This window comes from Lissotriton vulgaris, unplaced genomic scaffold (genome assembly GCF_964263255.1).
Source record: "Lissotriton vulgaris unplaced genomic scaffold, aLisVul1.2 SCAFFOLD_808, whole genome shotgun sequence".
In the NCBI taxonomy this organism is placed as follows: domain Eukaryota; kingdom Metazoa; phylum Chordata; class Amphibia; order Caudata; family Salamandridae; genus Lissotriton; species Lissotriton vulgaris.
In genome coordinates, this window is record NW_028245533.1 from 849,672 (window position 1) to 868,201 (window position 18,530).

The 18,530-nt window shown below is 43.8% G+C and overlaps 1 pseudogene; it reads left to right on the plus strand.

The window, feature by feature from the left end:
• Positions 1-16,857: 16,857 nt before the first annotated feature.
• On the plus strand, positions 16,858-17,391 carry LOC147666371 (serine/threonine-protein phosphatase 2A catalytic subunit alpha isoform pseudogene; annotated as a pseudogene).
• Positions 17,392-18,530: the final 1,139 nt, after the last annotated feature.

Genomic DNA, 18,530 nt, shown 5'->3' on the forward strand with positions numbered 1-18,530 from the left:
AAAGATACAAATTCACCACTGGTTTGCCAAAGCATTACATTAAGTTTTAGTAGCATAAAGCACACAAGAAATTCAATTGTGGCAACATAGAAGATAAGAAATAGGATTTGATGTTCCGTGTACAGGTTTTGATCCTCTTGTCTATGCATAATTAAATCTAAAATCTTCTCAAGCAGTCTTAAACTAAAGTTGGGAAACTGGTTATATCAGAGATAGTAGGAAGGTGTTAGCGTAGTGGAGTCTTCAGTAGAAGTTCTCCCAATGTAGGCAATGCAAATCATAAATCCACTCAAAGAGAATACAAGCAGAGAGGTCTGTCCCCCGCAAAGTCCAAGAAAATCTGCCCCCAAAGACTTACAATATGAACACTAATTACACCCACAGAACATTCGAGAATTCCACATCATTGACTCCAGTTGATTACCACCTTTTCACAGTAAAAATTGGCAACTTCACTGGATTTTCCCATCCTACGGTTATAACATCAGGATGACCTTGGATGTCTCCCTATTCCTGATACGACATGAATAGGAAGTAGTCTTCTCTCAGTTCCTATATGCCTCTCATTCTTGCTGAAAATTCTGCTCCCGGACCTCACTGTCTCAAATGCACAATATGCCTTTCACTGACTATGAGATTATGTGAACGCACCTGCAAAGATAGAACGTTGCAGCACAAACAAAACATTCACATTGAAGGTTAAACATTAGGGACCAAATGCTTAATGCCTTTGTTTACGCTAATTTAGTAAGACAGTTAGTGCCAGATTATGAGTCTGGTGGTCCTCGGACCGCCAGACTCCTGTTGGCGCGGTGGTGGCAGATACAGCCACCGCCGCACCCGCGGTTCAACCGCATGATTACGACTCGGGCAGTCGAACCGCACTAGGACTACTGGTTCCACAAGGAAACCACCGTTCCCTGGTGTAGAAGCAGTGTTCAGAGGCCGCAATATGCTTGGCGGGACTGCCACGGTCTAGCCAAGCGTATAACGAGTTTCCTTTCAGCCAGGCTTTTCATGGTGGTTCCACCGCCATGAAAAGCCTGGCGGAGAGAAAAGAAAAGGGGCCCTTCAGGGCCCCCGTGCCTCAGACATATGTGGAGGACACAGAGTGGCATAACATGTATCCCCCTGTGTGCATGCACATAGGTTCCTGCACAGCATGGATTTATGAGCCCATCCTGTGCAGGAACTTTGTGAGGCGTTCCCATTGCAGTGCTTTTTTCAAAGGAACTGCAGGGGGAACCGCCACGCCGCCCGCCCGCCAGACGATTAATAAGTCATAATTTGTCATGGGGCAACATGAGCTTTGGCGGATCACTGGCGGGTGATTTGCACCGCCGCACCACCAAAATGTTGTAATTTGGTCCTCAGTGCACACTTTAAATACATGGTAATATGTGCACCTACAAATATAGAATATATACAAAACATTAATAAATGAATGCGGGAGTACATAAGAATGGAATTCAAATAAAAGCAGTAAAACTCAAAAGGCACAAGTGTAAATGTGAACGAGAACTACAAATGGTAAGATTATAATGAAAATATAAAAGCACACACCTTCATGAATTACTAGTTTCTACAGTGAATACGTTCCAGTAGTATGTTTGGTGCTTCACTTTACATTAATAGTGCTAATGCATGTAAGCATTGTTCTTCAATAACATATGGGGTGAAGCTTAAGTGTGCATTTGCAGTGCACCCTATGATGGCAAAGTTAGCCACTGTAATCAAGATATAACGCGTATCAACTGAACCAGTTAAAACCTTATAGTATTCATTATTTTTTTACTAGAATTCTCACGTTATTTCATGTCATCAAAGTATCTACACTGACTTCCTCTAACTTTACATTCACTGTCTTCCTTTTCAATCCTTGACTAGCTTTTATAAGTTTAAAACCCTAAAGATCACCTCTAGGAATAATATACAAAGGGTGACTATCACAAGAGATTTCAAGATAGAACCCAAAATCCCACTTCCCAGGTTTCCAAACCATTTGGCCACTGAGGCAAATCCACTTCCAATTGCCTCTCAGGCACCTGTTGCTTCCAACGCCTTCAAATCTTTCTTTAGATCAGTAATGTTTTTAATGTATTTTCTGAAGCCTTTAGTGTTGTCAGGGATGGAGGTAGAGCATTGCTGACACTTTAACATCCGACAAACTCCACTCTCTTTTGCAAAAAGAATGTCTAACGCAAGTTTGTTCTGCCAAATAAAGGATCTTATGGCTACTATCTTAGTATCAACTAGTAATAAAGATCCTGCAGTACTAGTGGACAATTTGTCAACTATAGTAGACAACTTTCTAATCTGCATGTCATTCAGTATCACCCCTAGAGATGGGATAATTGCAAAAAAAAAATCTCCTACTATTTTACCAGCCCTAGTGCCTCACTTTGGTCTGGAATTCTGTTCCCACACATACACACATTTTAAGAAAGATTACATCTAAATAGCATGTACCTTAGCATTTCTTGGGCAATTCTAAATAGGCATACTCTCCACAAATAAACTCCAGGAATCGTAGTTAAATGTGAGCGCAAAATCCTTTCCGCTCGCGGATTTCGCGGATTTTCGGTAAATCCGCAATACGCGAACTTCCGCGAATTTACCAAAAATCTGCGAATCCGCGAGCGGCGGATTTGGGGGGAAAAAGTTCAAGCCTTCAAGCTTGAAGTTGTTGTAACTATTTTAGGATGGCGCCGGCAAGCTGCCAGCGCCATCCCAAAATAGTTACTAAGTTAGCTTCAACAGGAAGCACTAATAGATAAAATAAAGCAGGTGCTCGAGTACCTGCTTTCTTTTATCTATTAGTGCTTCCTGATGAAGCTAATTTAGTAACTATTTTAGGATGGCGCCAGCAGCTTGCCGGCGCCATCCTAAAATAGTTACAGGATGATGGATGGACAGCTCACTCAAGGGACCCCTGCGCACATCGGTGTGCATAGTAACACACACATGGCCGCTGGAACTAGTTGAAGCTCAAATTCAGTGACTCATTCATCAGCCCAAAAACAATCGTGAGCGTCGTCGGGGCTGGGCAGGTGTGCCTTCTTCCCAAATCTACCGTCGAAAATCAGCTGTGATGCTGGATAGAGGCCTTTGTATCCTTGACTTTCACGAGCGCAATCCTGGTGCTGTTCCTGTGACCAGGAGCTTCTTTCTCTTGATCTGCTGCTCTGATCGGTCTCTGACCTTTTATACACACAAGAGGCATGTGAACTCGCATGGAAGCCCCGCCCGTTTGGCCCCACTCACACACTAGTGGTGTGCACTGTCTTCCCGCCATTTACCCACTATGATGGACAGCTCACTCAAGGGACCCCTGTGCCCTTCGGGGCGATTGCATAGTAACACACACATGGTTGCTGGAACTAGTTGAAGCTCAAATTCAGTGACTCATTCATCAGCCCAAAAACAATCGTGAGCGTCGTCGAGGCTGGGCAGGTGTGCCTTCTTCCCAAATCTACTGTCGAAAATCAGCTGTGATGCTGGATAGAGGCCTTTGTATCCTTGGCGTTCACGAGCGCAATCCTCGTGCTGTTCCTGTGACCAGGAGCTTCTTTCTCTTCATCTGCTGCTCTGATCGGTCTCTGACCATTTATACACACAAGAGGCACTTGAACTCGCACAGAAGACCCCCCCATTTAAAAAATCCATGAATCCGCAAATTCGCGGATTTTGCGGATCCGCGAATACGCAAATCCGCAAATTCACGGATCGTGGATCCGGGAAATCCGCCCATGCTTAATCGTAGTATTGTTTCTGCCTAAAAATAGTTCCCAATTCCCTCTAACTTCAAATGTTTGGTCACATTCACTCTTTTCCACAAATACAACATCACATTTATTTTGTCACTCTGCACACACAATTTCCCTTTAGGTTGCCAGTCTAAAGCTAATGTGGCTTGATTTCCTAAGGTTTGATGATCAATCTCTTCCTTAGTCCACTTAGTTACCCAAGTTAGATTTGTTACCTTAACTTTTACCTCCCTCCTCCTATCTTCCACCAGGCTTAAAATTTCTTCTTAATATAGCTCAATATGCAAGTTAAATTATGTCTATGAGCATAGGCGGTATTTAATGTAGTGATAGGTATAAAATACCTTTTAGCTACATCAGTGAATTTGGCATAAGAATCTCTATTCAAATATTTAAACAAGGGATCTTTTGAAAGGACCAAATCATAATTTGAAAAACAATATTGAAAGTGAGCCTGTCCATAGAAAAGGCTCAGCCAAAAACTACAAGGGACACCATACATTAAAGATATGTGGTGATAGGTGGCATCTTCTGCAACAGATGTAAATGTAAATGCAGACATAACACTCCCTCACATTCATAGCGTCAACATATTCATGAAGCAATTTAGTAGTTTCAGCTTTTAAAGAGTAATCTCCTCTAGATAAATCTACATGTAGCTCGTTGATATTAAGTGAGTACAGACTATCAGCAGAGGGTGAAGATTTGAGCTTCACTTTGGGCTTATCCTCCACTGAACTAGATTTAGGTGGGTCCTTCAAGCAAAGTAATTAGTATTACAAATACGAATATTATTGTGCCTGCTATTATGTACCTACGTTTACTGGGGTTAGGATTAATATCCATTACTTCTCTAAAATCACACTATTGGGTGGAATATACCAGTAGCAGAGACTTCTCTTTCCGTTTCCATCTGTCCAAATTGCAAAACAAAGGTCACAATAATGTGAAAAACTTTATTTACAAAATCTTCATTAGACGTCCTCAGCCCTACTATGTGTGCTTCTAAAATGACACCCTTAGGCTCCTTCAGTAAACTCAGGCCTAGGTGCTCTTCTTGCTTCTCCTACAAACCTATATAAATGCCTCTAATAAATGCAGAGTTCAATATTCACTGATAATCACATCCAGAATGAAATGTCTTAGTGTGTTTGATGGTAAAGCAAATTCAAAATACAGTTCAAACAAAATGTTCAGTTCAAGAAGGTTCAGTTGGATCTGCACTGTTATCCCATAATTTCTAGAGCTATCTCTCTCTCTCTGTCATTTCCAGCAAAGTATGTGCATTCAGGGGACGAGTGCCTCCGACAGGGCACTCTAGCTCTTTTTGATCTCCCTAGTGAAATTCCTTCACCTTCTTCGTCACTTAAATCAGAATCCTTCGGAATAGTTTGAAGCACATTAATCTGGCAGATTCGATCTCCCTCTCTCTTGCCTTCTCGGCCAATGTTCTCCAGCTGCCACTTGTGGTTCTACAGCACTAGGCCCTTCACCAGGGTCTCCAGATCTCAAAGACACAGTGAAGCTGAAAGTTTAGGATGTTTCAGGAAAGGACATTGGACTCCTCAAAGGAGTTGAGCTTGTTTGTATACAAATAAAGCCTAATGCTGACTACCCAAGAGCCCCACAATGTAATCTGACTCCTGAAGCTATTGCCGGGATTACTAAAGTGATTGAGGCAATGATCCAACAGGGCATTTTAAAGGAGATCATGGGGAGTCCATGTAGCTCACCCATCAAGGGCTTACAGATGCCTAGTGGTAAGTAAAGCATAGTTCAGGATCCCAGAAAGATAAACACCATTGTAGTTCCCTGTTGTCCATTTGTTCCAACTCCATCTGTGATTTTATTTCAGATTCCATGTGATGCCGAGTGGTTCACTGTCATTGACCTTTGCCAGAACTTTTTCTCCATACTGTTGCATGAGGACAGTCATTTCCTCTTCGCATTTCAGTTTGCCAACAGTGTTTTGGCATGATGATGAGTACCACAAGGGTATACAGAGAGTCTGTCCATTTTCAACCAAATCCTTATAAAGAATTGGCAATCCTTCATCATGCCCTGTAGCTCCGTTTTGGTGCAATAAATTGATGTTCGCATCAAATACATAAGAAGCTTGTAAGATAGATACTATTGCTCTGTTGAACCACTTAGCCGGGAATGGACATAAAGTGTCCCCAAATAAGTTGCAGTACTGTTTAAAAGAAATTCTGCATTTTGGAATTCACATGGAGAAAGACTCAAGGAGGGTTACATAGGAAAGAATCATCACGATTCTTCAAATGAATCTGCCAAAAACACACAGAGAAGTCCAGATGTTTTTGGGAATGTTTTTGGGCTACTGTCATCAGTAGATACCCTACTTTTCTCTCAAGGCTAGGTCTTTACAGATACCAACATGCAAGGATTTGCTGGATCTGGTACTCTCGTACAATGATTACTTGGTTGCCTTACAAGAGCTGCGAGAAAGTGTCTGTCGTGCCCTGGCACTGGGATTAAAACAAATAATGTGCTCTTTTCTACAGAGAGAGAGAGGGCTGCGTTCTCTCAGTGAATATGTAATTGCATAGAGGGGCTCAAAACCCTGTTGAATATTTTCTGTCACCCCAGACCCAGTAGCTGCTACGCTGCCCGGATGCCTCAAACCTGTGGCGGCAACAGGTGTTAGCTTAGAGAGGTGTGAAAGCATTGTTATGGGTCATCCATTGACTGTCTTTGTTCCCCCTCCTTTTAAACATTCTTAACCAGATCTCAATCACAGAAGTTAACAAAAAGCTGCCTCACTATGTATGAGCAAATTATACTTGCGGCAGAGAGTGTCACACTGAAGCACTGTGCTATTTTGAGTCCTGCTACTTTATTGCCCCTTCCAGTGACAGTGATGATTGTGATATAGAGCTAGTCTCAATGTTACTGAAAGGTGCAGAAGCCAAGACCAGACATATAAGATGAACCATTACCAGAATCTGATTTTGCACTGTTTGAGGATGGCTCATGGTTGCAAGACCATGGAGGAAATGTGAGAGCTGACTGTGCAGTTTGTACAGTTTCAGGAGTAGTTGAAGCTTCCTGGCTTCAATGAGCCCGCTGTGTTTCAGACCAGATGAAGGTGACAATTTTCACTGATAGCCAGTAAGGCTTTGGTGTTGTGCACAACTTCGAACAGGTATTATCCCAAAGGGGAATTATGACCTCTTCATGGTCCCAAATAAGAAATGGTGAGCAAGTGATGAAACATCTTGAAGCATTGCAAATACCTGCCCAAGTTGGAGTTGTGAAATGCTCTACATCCTGAAGTGGAGATGACTATAACAATGGGAAACAGGTATGCTGATGAGGTTGCAAAGTATTGTGCTTATAATGCTTTTACATTTAATGGGGAGTATGCAAATGAGGGAACAGATGAGACCAATTACAACCTTTTGTTAACAACTGCTGATTCATGGGAGGAGGTAAAAAAACTTCAGGAAGAGGTGTCAGAGACAGAACAGCAAATTTGGGTCAGAGCAGGTGGTGTCAGACTCAAGAGGGATGATGACCTTTTGGTTTCAGGAGATGAAAGACCTGTGTTGCCAAATAGTCTTTTGCAACAAATGGCTAGGCATTGTTACGGTCATGCTCGCTGCCATGGTTCGAGTGTTTAGACAGTTTGGTTTAATCCCAGATTCAGATTGATGGCTGACGCATTGTGTCACAGATGTGTTTTATGTCAATAGATGAATGTAGGGAAGAGGACAGCAGTAACACTGAGTCATATAGGGAAATCGGGTGGTCCATTCAACAGGATGCAGTTGGATTTTATTGAGATGCCTGTGTGCAATGAGGTGAGGTATGTCCTAGTTGTTGTGTGTATCTTCTAACGATGGGTTAAAGCTTAACCGACCAGGAGAAATGCCAGTTACACAACAGCTAAGCTATTATTGTGGCAGTTAATACCTCGTTTTGGGATCCCGACTTCTCCAGAGTCACAATGAGGTACACAATTGAAGGGGGGATGATTCAAAAAAGAAATTTGAGATCAAATATGAATGCTTTTATTGCTATCAGCCGCCTCCTCTAGGAATTCAATATGTTTTCCGGCACATTTGCACTTTATTAGCTTTTCATGCTGATTTGCACAATTATGGCACTAGCACTTTTAAGATTGCACTTTATTGCATTTTTTTGCACCTTGCTGTAGCACTTTGATCTTATAAATTGTGAATTTTGCACATGATTTCTTTGGAACCCTGAAATGATAATATTGGCTGATTATGTTTCGATGAATTTCGCTCCCCTTTTTATCGCTTTTTAACCTCTCATTTAATAGGAAAAGGTTTTTCTGAAATGTATTGAAATGTATTGATATTGAAATTTAAAGTGAAGTTTGTTTTATACCTATTGCTCTGTTCAATAAAAAACATTTAAAAAAACCAATGAGATCCTGAGAATGTTGTGAGAAGATTTACAAGTGGAACAAAGACTGCATCATAGCTATTAACCTGGGACTTTAGATCTGGTGGAACAAAGAATAGGACGCTGGAATACAGACTAGTAAACATGTGTGATTCCATGTCCCTGAAGTGGCCTAATGCTTGCCTCTTGTGTTCATGAGTCTTTGCAGCATTCGTGATTAGAGGACAGGATTGTCCCAACATTAAGTTATCATGGTCAAAGCAATGAGACTGCCAGCTGTAACTGCAAATGAGTTTGTGAACATTACTGATGACATGATTCTTGAATACTGCCAAGGATTGGCTGATGTGTGTTCTGTATCTCACCAGGGTGAAGCAGCCACAGCCCCACCTCACCAGGAGCAGTATCATGACCTCAGTCTCAGACTACGTATTGGTGAAGAAACATGTGAGGAGGAGTTGTCTGCAACACTACTGGTGTGGCTCTTACCAGATGATCCTAGTAACCACAACTGCAGTGAAGTGGAGACAGTTCAATTGTTGAACATTGATTGGCCAATTTAAAAGCAACATCCTCAGCATAAATTGGGAACTCCACACCCTGTGGTGTGCAATAAATAGCACGACTCAGCGTTCACAACAAATTGCGTCCCAACAGACTCACAGGACTGGAATCACATACCCACAAATTGGAGATTCTCCTCAAATGACCCTACCTTTACCTGAACTTCCTGTGTTATGGGGCTTGTCATTTTCTTTTTTGTGTCTCCTACAACTTGGATTCTCTTTCCTGAGAGGGGTAGGCTTGGAACTTCTACTGTTCTAACAGTAGAGCGGGTAGCACCAGTGTCGATCAAACATTACCAGGGTGGCCATTTACCTCACCTTCTACAAATGCACTTCGGTGGCCTACCCCCAAGACTGCGCCAAGCATGCAATCTTCCTCAGGCACAATCAGGCAGACTGATCGGAGCCATAATTTTCGAATGTATCAAACATGATATACTGCTTAAACGGGTTATTGATCTGGAAGTCATTCTGATTCATATTTGGAACTTGGTTAGAATTGAATCTGGGGCCATTCACATTTTGCTGTGGCTCAGGGTTTGTGGAACTTACATCAATGGATATAGAGGGACATTAAAATGTTGCACTTTCGGTCTCTGCACATTCTGTGTCCATACTGGGTTATTATTCTGGACTGTGTAAACCCTAAAGTTTGAACCCGATTAGCAGGATTCCCCCTCCAATTCCTCAACTTATTGCAGTAGTAACAAGAGTTATTTTCCTTCAAAGTAGCGGAATCAATTCCAGTACTCGGATCAATTGAAACACTACGGCCTCTGCCTTCTGGTTGGAAACCACGTGCACCTTGCATCACAGGAACTTCCTGCTCCTACACTCTTTGCATAGGAGCAACATTCTCTACAAAAGGCTGGTTCTGACTGTCTCTTTGAGCAGCTTTCATTCATACAACCATCAATTTATTTTTCAGGTTCTTTTGCTTCATTTTTATTTCATCACTACAATATTTTGCGTGCCTCAGGATCTTATCAATGACTTACTCTGCCGATAATTCAAATGCTGCTGAATCATCATGCTAATTTCAGGCCTCAATCCTGTCACAAACCTTGACACAAAATGTCCCATATCTTTGGGCTCAATAGTCTCCATTCCATTGTACTGCTTAAATGCCTGCAACATGAGTCAACTCTTTCGGTTCCTGGGTCATCCTATCAATCTTGACCCAATCATTATCTTTGCGTGCTACCTTTGATTATAGAAATGACATCACCTGCTGATACTTTTTCAAAACCAAGGGCGATGGACCTTTAATCAGTGGATTTCTCATCAGCTCCTGCTCAGGCCATTCTGTGGCTATTTTACATTCTGCCCACAAATCACTTGGGACTACAATATTGAACAAAGTATTTTCAGATCAACCTACAAGATCTTTGAGATTTTCACAAATCTCTCATCCTCTTTGTACCACTCCACTGTTTTTTCTCTCAATTTTTTTAAAATCATTTGTGAATGACACAAGATCACTTCTACTCCAAGGCACATGAACGAAAACTCCGCTGGGCACTTCTCTCAAGGGGAAATTTGAAGCACCTTTTCACTCTTCTATTGAAGAAGGCGGCTCTCTCCTGAGCATCTTTAGGTCTTTTTTTTCATTCATTTACCTTCCCATTTATCTAGCTCACTCCTTTTTTGAATGTTCTGAACCATCTGTTTAATCTATATTTTAATTCCTGATGTTCTCATGCAGGTTATGTCCTCCTCAATAAAACATATGAGGTAGATCTTCTGCTGGTCCTATTCAAGTCGACCTCATATTTCTGGGCTAACTCAGATAATTTGTCATAAACGTTTCTTGCACGTCTGGTAACATCCTTACACAGAAACACAAGTACATTTTCTCGGTAGGAATCTAATCAAGCCAATTCAAGATTTCCACTAATCATTTCGTCCAATTCTAACTTTAATTTAGCCACATGAACCATATTAACTCTCAGTAGTGACTAAATTGTTCCTTGAGTCAATTCTAAGCTTCCATTCTCATTAGAGGGGGCACTGTGACTCTTCATCCATTCGTGTAATTCCTGAACAATAAAACTATGTTGCACTATAGAGGCATTAGATACTGTACCTTCTCTGGGGGTGCCATGGTTAGCATTTAGGGGTGGCTTCCAAACAGGTGCACCAAGATTTGGCAAACTCTGGAATGACCCTATGGGGTCTCATAGTTAAATCTGCACTTTCAGCACAAGCAGAACTCACATTTGTTGGGATAAGAGGAACAAATCCTCCCATATTTGGTGTCACAGAAGTATTACATGGGGAACTTAGACCAGTAGGGGCCATCAAGTTATGTGTTGTATTTCCTATTGAACCTGGTTTATATATAGGAATTAAAGGAGCAATAGTGATTGGGTAGTGAAAACATCTGGAGTATTTAGGGCTGTGGTGTTAACAGGGGCCCACATCCCTGAAATCTCTTTCATTGGGTTGTAGTTCCCACTCACTGGGATTACTCCCATCAAATTAGAATTTATGTTCACTAGTGAGGTACCAACCTAAGGTTTACACTTAAACCAGTGCCACTTCCTTCCTCCACTCGGGTCTCATTATGCAGAGGTGCACATTGTGACAATAATGCATCCAAAAGGGCTATCACTATAATCATTATCCCTGACTTCACTCTTATTGTCTGGCTCCTTTTTGGCTTTCCATCTTTCCCTTTCCTTCTCCGCTCCTTCCATTTCTTAAATTCTTTGCTTGTTAAGACAGGGTATAATTGGACTCCTTCTATCATGTCAGTTTTCCATTTCTTCAGTTCTGCATCCCAACTAGCATCAGTGTAAGTATGCACTGCCTTTCAGGATCTTCCATGATACTTTTATTTTTCCCTGGCATGAGCTGCATACTCCCAAGCATTAAGTGCTTCAAACTGTACGGGCATATGGGGCGGCTTCTCCTCATATACTAACTTCCTCACATTTTCAATGATTCTCAAATGTAATGTATCATAGTGTCTTTTAGACCTGACAGCCTCAGGGTGGCCTTCCTCAAACTTTTGCCTTCTCTTTGCCTAAAGGGAGGTTCAACAGAAAGGATTATGGTTCAGCCCCTTTAAACTCCTCTATGGACACACTGGTAGGGACCTCTAAGCCTTGTAAAGGAGGGGATTGAAGAAAGCTCCCAGGAAGCCCCCAGAGAGTGGGCAGCTACATGCTGGCACTCTGGACCAAATGCATCACTTTTGGAAGAAAGCTAAAAGTAACCTCAAGGCCAGCCAAGAGGTGATGAAACTCTGGTATGGCCAGAAGGCCATACTGGTAGAGGTTCAGCCTGGCCAAAGGTATGGGTCATGGTACCAGTAGATCCCAGGGCTCTCCAGGACCACTGGACTGGCCCATATGAGATCTTGGAGCAGAGGCCATTTACCTGGTGTACATCCAGACCCCTCGGAAACCCCTGAGGGTACTCGATGTGAACAGATTGAAGCCTCACTTCGAGAGAACCAAAGTGAGCATGCTCTTGGTGGCAGATGAGGGACTGGAAGAGGAGAGTGAATCTCACCCTTACCTCCTCTCTGTACAGGAATACTATAGGGCGTCAACCTCTCTTAAACCCTGACCTCAGAGCAGCGAGGTGACTGTTACCAGTTGCTTGGACAGTTTCCCCAACAGTTCTCACTCACCCCTGGACTCACACATCTGTTGACACAGGAGACAATCTCCCTGTAAAGAACACAATTTACAGATTGTCAGACAGGGTGAGAGGCAGCATGAAGGAGGAAGTCTCAGAGATGTTAGCCTTAGGGGTAATTGAGTCCTCTATCAGTCTCTGGTCCAGTTCTGTGGTATTGGTACCAATATGCCCTGCCGGGCACCAAACCAGAACTTCGGTTCTGTTTGGACTAACGAGGTCTCAATTCTATCACAAGGACTGATGGACACCCAATCCTCAGAGCTGATGAGCTCATTGATCATTTGGCACTGCCAAATTCCTCAGTGAGGGTCAAATAGAAAGGGATATTATCAACTACGGGTGATGCCCTTTGGATTGAAGAATGCCCCTACTACCTCCCAACTGTTGGTTAACAGGGCCCTGGCTGGTAAGGAGGCTGTCTGTGCCGCCTACTTAGACAACATTGCTGTCTAGGGTTCCAGTTGGGAGGAACACCTGCATCACCTCCAGGAGGTGCTTCAGGCCCTGCAACATCAAGGCTAGTAGGTGCCAGATTGAGCAGAGTTCCGGGGTGTATTTGGGACACCTGGTAGGTGGAGGCAAGGTGAGCCCGTTTAGGAAAAGACAGAAAACATCATGACCTGATTACCGCCTAAAACCCAAACAGAAGTGAGAGCCTTTCTAGTCCTCACTGGATATTGCCACAGATTTGTTAAGAGAATTACACTATTGTTGCCCCCTTATCAGAGCTGACTTCTAAGAAGCAGCCTAGGTTGGTGATCTGGACTGCGGCTTTTAAGAAAGCCTTTGATTCTCCCAAGGAAGCCAGGTGCACAGACTAATGTCTCCAAGTTGTTCTCCGTGCAGACAGACACTTCTGAGTATGCATAGGGGCAGTCTTAGCACAGCTGAATGAGGAGGGCCTAGACCAACCAGTGGCCTTCATTAGTAGGAGGTTGCTTCCAGAGGAACAGGGGTAGAGTGCCATTGAAAGATAAGCTTTTTGTGTGGTCTGGGTATTGAAGAAGTTGAGACCATACCAATTTGGGGCTCACTTCCTGGTTCAGGCAGACCATAGGCCCCTCAGATGGCTCATGCAGATGAGGGGGTGAAAAACTGTTGAGGGAATGGACTTTATGGTGGAGCATCACCAAGTGACTGGCCACACCATTACTGATGGTCTCTCGCGATTCTTCCACCGTAGGGAAGAGAGCTTCCAAGGGGATAGGTAGCTCACCCTACTTTCAGCTGAGGGGCACACATGTTAGACCTGACAGCCTTAGGGTGGTTTCCCCCCAACTTTTTGCCTGCCTCCCTCCACTTTTCTGACCTTGTTTTAGCTGGTTTTAGGAATGTGAGCACTTTACCTTTTCTAACCAGTGCAAAAGTGCATGTGCTCTCTCCCTTAAACATGTTATGATTGATTGTAATGGGAGGAGCTGTCACTTAAATGTGAATAAGTAGTGTCTTGTCCACACACAAAGCACTGATTTACCAGCCAGGGTTAGCCTGGCAGGCAATAGTGGACTGAAAGGGATTATGTGCTCTTCAGAGGCTAGCCTTTGATGTCACCCCCACTCCAAAGCCAATTTTGGGTATAAGTACTGGGGCCCTGACCCACACAAATCAGACACTTCTGAACCTACACCTAAGCGTCTGTCAGAAGAACTGCTGTGCTGCTCAAAGTACTCAACTGGACTACTGATCTGGAAGGTCTGCTTTTCTGTTTGTTGCCCTGCTGAAGGAGAGCTGGACTCTACCTTCTCTCAAGTGATCTCCAAGGGCTTCTTTGCTTTCCTCCTGTTGTTTGAGAATCAGAGATATTAAAGTCTCTACCCCTCCTGTTATGCCTGGGTCAATGGAAGTGGCCCAGATACCTCCACCATAGAACTGGTGCATCAACCCAGATGCTGGAGTAAAATCAATGTATCTCTTCAGATCCTTGGCTTTGCATGTAGAGATCGACGCATTGGACAGTGTATCGCTGCTGCGGTAGCTTGGTGAGATGAATGCACCATAACACACGATACTTATAAAGAGGGTCCGAGGGCTATTTTAACGACTCTGCACTGGATACATGCCCCTCACAAAGACTTCATTTCCACAAAAAGTACCCAGGAGTCAGAAACACATTCTAATCACAGACAACTGTTTACATGACAGAAAGAAAGATTGTGAACTAAGTGTAGTTGGATTAAACACGTGATGCCATATAAACAAATGCACGTGCAACACATACCCAAGGTGAGAATTTTCCCATCAGTTGTCAATTTGTTCCACCACTATTACATCATTTGGGTTCTCCTTACCCAGGAGTTAGTATGCACACAGTCACACAAGTTCGAAAAAGGACTGTGAGAGTAAGAAGACTCCACAGTTTGTATTTAATGAGTGGTGTCAATATAGTGTTACAACTGAAAAAGTAGTGCAAGTGAGATTAGTGAAGTAGATAAAATTAGGTGAGACTGAGTAGAAGTAAAGATTTTAATGTTTTCTCTCAGCTCCCTAAACTTAAAACCAATAGTGAAAAGTGAAAAAGCAGATTTAACAAAATATCTGCTCAGCGAGCGGTCCACATGTTTCTGCATATGAGGACAGGAGCCTCTGCATTCTTCAGGACCTAGATGTTGCTACTGCTGTGAAATATCGTGAAAAAAGTAATGATAAAAAGGAGGCCTCCCCAGTTTAGCGCAGAGGAACGCCTGGAGACACCGACGGAGAGAGCGGTGCTCCTCATTTTCCTGAGCTGCAGCCAGGTGAGGTGAGGCGCTATCCCCACAGAAATTGGATTGTGGCGGAGAATCTGTACCTGATGAACAGGTGATATGATTCCTTTTTATCAATACTTTTTTCATGATATTTCACAGCAGTAGCAACATCTAGGTCCTGATGAATGCAGAGGCTCCTGACCTCATATGCAGAAACATGTCGACCGCTCGCTGAGCAGATATTTTGTTAAATCTGCTTTTTCACTTTTCACTATTGGTTTTAAGTTTAGGGAGCTGAGAGAAAACATTAAAATCTTTACTTCTACTCAGTCTCACCTAATTTTATCTTCTTCACTAATCTCATTTGCACTGCTTTTCCAGTTGTAACACTATATTGACACCACTCATTAAATAAAAACTGTGGAGTCTTCTTACTCTCTCAGTCCTTTTTCCAACTTGTGTGACTGTGTGCATACTAACTCCTGGGTAAGGAGAACCCAAATGATGTAATAGTGGTGGAACAAATCAACAACTGATGGGAAAATTCTCACCTTGGGTATGTGTTGCACGTGCATTTGTTTATATGATATCACGTGTTTAATCCAACTACCCTTAGTTCACAATCTTTCTTTCTGTCATGTAAACGGTTGTCTGTGATTAGAATGTGTTTCTGACTCCTGGATACTTTTTGTGGAAATGAGATCGATGCACCCCCTCAACTGCATTGCAAAAACCGGCGCATTGCTCGATGCCTCTAGACTCCGGCACCCGTTTTTCAGAATGGATGCCTCACTCTTACTGTGTACTGATCTGAAAGGCCAGCTTTTCTGTTTGTTGCCCTGCTGCCTGCTGCTCTCTTACTCTGCTAAAAAAGAATTGGACTCTACCTTCTCCCAAGTGATCTCCAACGGCTTGTTTGCTTGCCTCCTGTTGCTTGACATCCAGGGATATCAAAGTCTCTACCCCTGCTCCTGTGCTTGGGTCACTGGAAGTGTCTGAGATACCTGCACCACTGTACCGGTGCATCAACCCGGTTGCAGGAGTAAAATCGGCACGTCCCTTCAGAACCAGCGCTTTTCATGCAGAGATCGATGCATCCTTTAACCCCTTCGATGCTGATGACGCCCACTCGCGATTCTGCCGCACAGGTGCAGAATCGCGGCCGCGCTCAAGGGGTTAACCTGCTCCCACACGCTGCTCGGGCACGTGTCTCTCTGCCCGTCCTACCGTATTTCACCGTATTGGTGCTCACCTCTTTCATCTCAAGTGTCTTTGTGCCTATTCTTTTGTGTCCATTGTATTTCACCACCTCTTTTCGTTTCAGTGCTTATTGTGCATTTTTTGTGCTTATTGTATTTATTGTGCTTATAAAGCTCTTTTCGTTCTTGTGCTTATTGTGCTTCTCTTAGTTTTAGTCTAAAGATTTTGCCACCCCGTTTTCATTTATTGTATTTTGTTCTGTTTATCTCAGTGAGCTTCGCTGCTTACCCGCCGTATTTCCCATTGCCTGCCTTCCCAGCGCCCCTCCCAGGACCTACTTAATGGAGGCAGCAGTGTGGCAGCTCAGCGGACACTTGCAGCGGGTGTTCCACCAGCACTCCCAAGGTGCGTCATTGACAAGCCTGTTAGAGGCATTAGAGCCACGCCTCCTTAGCGCTTTCCGGCCTTGCTGGGGCTGTCTTTCTTCCTCCTCCTCCGAGCTCACGGAGGGATCGGCGCCGGAGCTTAGTCCTCGGAGAAGGCGCCGTGTCACCCTCTTTTATTTGAACCGAGAGCTAGACGTTGACCGCCATGGACGAGAAGGTGTTTTGTAAAGAGCTGGACCAATGGATAGAGCAGCTCAATGAGTGCAAGCAGCTGTCCGAAGGCCAAGTGAAGACCCTATGCGAGAAGGCTAAAGAAATTTTGACAAAGGAATCCAATGTACAAGAAGTGCGATGTCCAGTTACAGTCTGTGGCGATGTTCATGGCCAGTTCCATGATCTGATGGAACTCTTCAAAATTGGAGGCAAATCACCGGACACAAATTATTTGTTTATGGGGGACTATGTAGATCGAGGCTATTATTCTGTGGAAACCGTCACACTGCTGGTTGCTCTTAAGGTTCGATATCGTGAGCGCATCACAATTCTTCGAGGGAACCACGAAAGCAGGCAAATCACCCAAGTATATGGCTTCTATGACGAGTGCTTGCGGAAATATGGAAATACAAGCCTGTCTGTGCCCATCTTTGACTGGATTGCGCCTAGCACCAGGACCCCTGACCCTTCCACCATCCACTGCTATACTGCTGAGGAGTTCCTGGCCCTTACCCCTAGATGCTGAAACAACAGCTGCTGTATGTCTTTCCACAATCAACCAAAGGACCCTATACATGCCTCCACTGCTGCTTCTCCTGCGACACAGGACCACCTGCCCACACTTGACCCCGCGCCGCTTCTGCTCAGAAAATTAGGAACAATCAGGAAGCACTCCAATGCATCCAGCTCAATGCTCGTTCCCTCTGCAAATATGCCACGAAAGTCATGGAATACCATCACCACCATTGCTTCCATCGCCAAAACGTGGCTTAACCTCTCCTCAAACCTCAACATTGCCACTGCCACTCCCAGCAGCTACAAGATGATACACCAAAACCGCACCAACAAATATGGCAGGGGCATTGTCATCATCTTAAAAGAAACCATCCAATCTTCAGTCACCAACTACAGCACAACGCCCCTCATAGAAAACTTCAGCTTTCATCTACAGACTGAAGCTAAGACCTCGATAAAAGGCACTATCATCTACAGAAACCCTGGACGCCCACCAGCTTTTTGTGACACCGTCTCCAACCTCAGTTCCTCCCTAGCCATCGACTTCCACCAATATGTCCTACTCTGCGATCTCAATTTCCACGTTGATTACCCCAACAACGCCAACTCCATCCCCCACCTGGAGAACTTGAGCAACAATGGCATCACCCAGCTTGTCACCGAACCTACACACAAAGCGGGACACACACTCGATCTCATTTTTACCTCCTGCAGCAGAATTAAATTCACCCACGTCACAGAACTCACCTGGATCGACCACGCAATTCTTCACTTCTTCATCTCTGATGGCCAGCATACCATTGCCAAGCACTACAGCTCCTCCCACCGCACATGTGGAAGGTAACCAAGACTCAGTGAAGACAGGCCCTCAGCATCACCTTACCCAAAACGGCAACAGACATCATCCATTGTTTAAATAAATTAATAAATAAATAAATAAACCAGGCCATCCAGAACTTCTCTGCATGGATCACCAAATACGCTGAAAGAGTCGCCCCCCCACCCACCCGAAACCAGCAAAAGCCCAAACTTCAAAACAAGCCAGCTGGTACACCCCAGAGCTCAAAACCACCAAGGCCAACTGCTACAGACTCGAGAAGCGATGGCGCATCACCATGAACCCCTCTGAAAGAGACGCTCACAAAGCTG